Source organism: Patiria miniata, unplaced genomic scaffold (genome assembly GCF_015706575.1).
Source record: "Patiria miniata isolate m_02_andy unplaced genomic scaffold, ASM1570657v1 HiC_scaffold_25, whole genome shotgun sequence".
Lineage (NCBI taxonomy): Eukaryota > Metazoa > Echinodermata > Asteroidea > Valvatida > Asterinidae > Patiria > Patiria miniata.
Genome location: NW_024037064.1, coordinates 15,596,674 through 15,601,958, shown reverse-complemented (window position 1 = coordinate 15,601,958; position 5,285 = coordinate 15,596,674). Strand labels below are relative to the sequence as shown.

The 5,285-nt window shown below is 46.6% G+C and overlaps 1 non-coding gene across 1 annotated transcript; it reads left to right on the top strand.

Moving 5' to 3' along the window:
• Positions 1 to 4,639: 4,639 nt before the first annotated feature.
• LOC119733606 lies at positions 4,640 to 4,832 on the top strand. Its single transcript, XR_005271943.1, has one exon. It is a non-coding gene; the product is annotated as a U2 spliceosomal RNA (small nuclear RNA).
• The last annotated feature ends 453 nt before the right edge of the window (positions 4,833 to 5,285 follow it).

Sequence of the window (5,285 nt, the reverse complement as noted above, 5' to 3'; positions counted from 1 at the left end):
CTGTGACTGCCCCATCGGTCACAGGAAAATCACTGTTCTTTCTTGTGCTGATTGCACTAATGTTAACGGCCCGCCGCAAATTGTTTGCAGTGAGCCTGAGTGCAACACTTTTCTGCTGGAACGCCAGCGAAAAATCCCAAAGGTTCCTGCTGGTTCCAGCAGGAAAAGACCAAGTAACAGAAAGAGGCGTGTAATTTCTTCCTCATCTTCGGATGAGGAAGTACAACACAAAAAAAGTTCTCCTCCTTCACTGACGCCCGTGCTCCGCATTGCTTCCGAGAAGGAACTTTCCGGCTCGGGCTCTGAGGGCATGGAAACATGTAGCGAGACCCCTGATGCCCCACAGGAGGTTCTTAAAGGACCTACCGTTGCCGTAGTAAGGAAAGCCAGACTTAAACTTAAAAGTCTTAAGCTTCCTGGGATCCAAGAAAATTTGATCCCTTGCAGCGTTCCTGCTTGCAAGGAGGTTTTCCAGGCTTGGTCTGAGCTTAATAGCCACAGGGTGACAGTCCATCAGGATAAGTCCCCTGTGGAATTCAAGTGTCCCCGCTGTGACAAGACCACCCGGTCTTCTTATGACTGGTTTAGCCACCTGATCCAGGAACATGCACATTTCGTTTTGGATGCCGGATCGGCGGACCTTAGGTCCTATTTGAAGTATTGAGTATTTTTTTCTAGGCAAAATGACGCCTTCATCAGTCTGTTTCTTTTCCTTTCTTGTATTTATTTCAATGATTTCCATTATTTCATTGAATGTTAATGGAATGCGTGATTCCCTGAAAAGAAAACGCATTTTTCAGTTTTGTCATCATTATGACATATCCTGCCTGCAGGAATGTCATATCACCCCTGCAGATTTGGCTTTATGGAGTGCAGAATGGAGGGGAGAGATGTTTGCCAGTTTTGGCACATCTTTCTCCTCTGGTACTGTAATTCTTATTCCTAGGCGTAGTCCTTTACGTTTTTTCGATTCTTCAGTGGATACTGAGGGTCGTATTATTAGCGGTACCCTCCAGGGTCACGGGGGTAGTGTTAATCTCTGTGTAGTTTACGCTCCCACGGACCCTGGAGCCCGTCGTCTTTTCTTTTCTAATCTGGCCTCTCATTTGAGAGGCAATCATCCAATTATTTTGTGTGGCGATTTTAATTGTGTTTTGGACATCCATTTGGACCGTCGCGGTTCTGCTGCTACTTCGTGTGGTTTGGGAGCCGCGGAGTTGCGGCAGCTTTTGTCCACCTTTTCCCTAAAAGACTGTTGGAGAGATCGTTTTCCTAATGTTCATTCTTTTACCTGGCGAAATGCGGCGAACTCCGCCTCCAGTAGGCTGGACCGTTTTTACGTGTCCCGTCTGCTGGATGTGGAGTCTTGTTCGCACTCGCCCTGTTATTTGTCTGATCATGATGCTATTACTTTGAAATTTACCTTCCCCTCTTCTCCCGGCATCGGGAGCGGTTACTGGAAGTGTAACGTCTCCATCCTTTCTGATGCCGTTTTTAGAGAAGAGTTTACGCAAGCTTATTTAGGTTGGCGTTCGCTCAAGGAGGGGTTTGATAATGAACTCCTCTGGTGGGAGGACGTCAAATTGCGTTCCAAGCAAATGTTGGTCAGCTTTTCTAGCCGCTTAGCCAGGAAACGACGGAAGAAAAGGGAGGACTTAATGTCTTCTCTTAAATCTGTTCTTCTTGATTTGAATAGTGGGGATTCTAACCCCGCGCTTCTAGCCCAGTATGACTCTTTGAAATGGAGATTGGAGACATTGGATGACTTTGAAGCTGAGGGGGCTCGAATACGTTCTCGTGTCCGTGTCCTCAATGATGCGGAGAAGCCATCCAAGTTTTTCTTTCGGCTGGAGTCCGAGCAAGCCAGAAAAAAGTTTATTTCTTCTGTCCGCGGTGCCGACGACGTTGTTGTCGAGACTTCGGCAGAAATTGCCTCTGTTTATCGGTCCTTTTATTCCGATTTGTTTAGCGAGGAGCCGGTAGAGGAGGATCTCCAGTCTCCCTTTCTAGACTCGTTAACCTCCAGAGTCCCTCATGACCTTTTTTTGGATTTCGAGAGTCCACTTGAACTCTCGGAGTTGACCGATGCACTGAAGGGGATGGCCAACTGTAGGACCCCTGGTGGGGACGGACTTCCCAGGGAATTTTACATTTCCTTCTGGGAGTTGTTAGGTCCAGACCTGCTGGGGGTTTTTCGTTGTGCTTATAAGTTGAATTGTTTAGCTGTTTCTCAGCGGTCGGGCATTCTAACTCTATTAGAAAAGCCCGGTGACCCGTTAGATCCCCGTAATAAACGGCCAATTTCTTTGCTGAATGTTGACTACAAAATTTTGTCGAAGGCCTTATGCTTACGTATCAGCAAAGTGCTGCCAGACATCATCAGTCCTTTCCAGACTTGCGGCGTCAAGGGGAGGTCCATCCACGACAACATCAGACTCCTACGGGATCTGGTGGCGTATGTGGATGGAAAGAACCTTGACTGCCTTGTAATCTCTTTAGATCAACAGAAGGCTTTCGACAGAGTTAACTGGAATTTTTTGTTTAAAGTCATGAGTCGTTTTGGGTTCGGCCCTAACTTTTTGCACTGGGTCAAACTTTTGTACACCGACATTTCTAGTCAAGTTTTAGTTAATGGTGTTCTTTCTGATCCGTTTGGTTTGTCGAGGGGAGTGAGGCAGGGATGTCCCCTATCTCCTCTCCTCTACGTTCTTTTTATTGAGCCGTTTGCGGCTACAGTTATCCGTGACGGTCGCATCGGTGGCCTGGTGGTTCCAGGCAGCAGTGGTTTGCAGTGCAAAGTCGTTCAGTACGCTGACGACACCACTTGCATTGTCAGGGATCGCTTGTCGCTGGTGCGACTGTTCGGTATCATTAAACAGTATGAGTTAGCGAGCGGTTCTCGCCTGAATATGGCCAAATCTCAGGGCCTCATTTTCGGGGCCTGGCCTGATGATATGTCTTCTCTGGTTGACATTAAGTGGACCAGAACTCCCATTAAAATTAATGGTATTTTTGTTGGTAAGGGAAACATGGGTGAGAAGAGCTGGAAGGAACGAATTCCAGCTCTGCTCACTTGTCTTACTAAATGGAAAGGGAGAAATCTTTCTCTTCTTGGTAAAGTTTTGGTTGTTAATTCAGTTATTCTTTCGCCTCTGTATTATCTAGCGCCTATTTACCCCCTCCCCGCCTCGGTGGAGAAGGTGGTGAACAAGGCTATTTTTGGTTTCATTTGGTCTAATAAGACCGAGTTGGTTTCGCGCCCAGTCCTTTTTCAACCTGTTGATCAGGGTGGGCTGGGCGTAGTTAATATTAGACATAAATGTGATAGTCTTTTTGTTCGGGGTTTGAGGAGCGTGTTGGATGTTGATGGTCCTCCTTGGAGGTTTTTTGCCCTTTATTGGGTAACATTTTCGTTGCGTAGTATCCTGCCTGTTGGGTTTTGGTCTAACAGCAGGCCGCACGCCTTGAACCTCACTTCTTGGTATGGGTATTTTTGCAAGCTGGTCTTGCTTGTTTTTAAGCTGGCTCCGAATTTTGCCTGGGAAGCGGGTACCTCCCGCCAATTATACCTGATTTTTTTCGGCCAAGATCCTGTTAGGAAACCGGTCTTAGTCCTCCAAGACTTAGCCTTGGTTTTTAAATTTGCTAACTGCTCCGTTTTGGATCACCGTCTCCGGGATCTGAACTGGAGAATCATTTGGCGGGCCGTGAAAACGGCCCAAAAAGTTCTTAATTGGGGTTATGGGGCCGGCAAGTGCCCCCGCGCCGGTTGTGGCCAACCGGAAACTATTAACCATGTTTTTTGGGATTGTGCCTTTGTTTCTATTCCTTGGGGTTGGGTTGAACATGTGGGTGGGAGGATCTTGGGGGAACATTTCTCCCTGACCGCACCTTGTGTATTGTATGCTGATGGTTTGAATAACCGTGCAGATTGTGTTTTGGTTTGGTACTTGATCTGCGTTGTCAAGTGGCTTATTTGGTCTTCGCGTTGCGAGACCTTGTTCGATAAGTCTACTGCCAGCGCAGATATTGTTCTCCATCGGATTAAGCGCGCGGTCAGGGATAGAATTCGTGCTGATTTTGCTAGGCTGACCGAAGACGGCTTCCGTGCTACGTGGTGCGTGCGGGGAATTCTCTGCACAGTCGTCGGAGGTCAGCTAATTCTTCGCCTTTAGGTTTTTGAAACCCTTGGTGTTTGCTGTTTAGACCCTTTAGGTCTCTTCTGTGTGGGAGAATTTTTGCTCCTGGTTTACTGGGACCCTTTTGGTCCCTTTTGTGTGGGAGCTTTCAGCTCCTGGTTTTGGGGCCCTTTAGGCCCTTTTTTAGTAGAATCATGGCATCTCTTTAGAGCCTTGTGTCGAACCTGTGAGAGTCTTCGCTCTCATGTTTTAGACCCTTTAGGTCTTTTTTATCGAAGTTTGGAAGTTTCGTCTGGATGTGTATAGTATGCATTTTGTTTGAATATGGTTTTCGGCAGACAGTTAGGGTCGTACCCTACCATGGTAACGCGTGGGTAGCGTGGCTACACAGTTTGTTTGTCTTGTCCGTGTTAAGTGTTTGTCAGTTTAATTATTAGGCAAAGGGTAGGGAGGCTCGTAGCCTCACTTACTAAGGTGTAGTGTGACTACCCTATCCTGGGATCTTCTTTAGGAGGATCCCGAAACCAAAAAATTAGTATCTGTTCTTTTCAGCTTAATATCTGAAACGCTGTTCATTGAACAGCCAGTATATTAAACTGATTTTTGGATTTGGGCCGTGGAATAGAGGCTTGCCTCGTCCCGGCCACGGGTTGGCCCGGTATAGCAGTACATCCGGGATTCGGCCCACTCCCTTCGGGGAACATAAATTAATACAAAAACAGGTTCTGACTACGGTGCCCCGTCGTTAAAGGTTCGTTTTCTTTTGACGTTTTGGTGACAGGGCTTTCACATTGAATTACGGTAAATATTAGTAAGTGTGTAAAGTCTTGTTAAATTATGATGTTGGCGTTTCCATTGATTTCCGTTCAAGGCGTAAATAAAAAAAAAAAAAAAAAAAAAAAAAGGCTTGGCCACGACCCCTCTGTGTCTGGTTATAAATGTATTGTTTGAGTCTCGTTGCAATATGTTTCTAGGCATCTTCTTCCTTTTCTTATTTGTTATCCCTTTTCCCCCTTGTTTTGCTTCTGATTTGTTTGTTTCCCAGGATGAGTGCTCCTGCCACGATTGGTCGCCAGAGGGCGCCGTAACAGTTGATGGCTTCGCATGCTCATATCGCGTCCGCGCATGTCCTATAAGTTGCCTCGC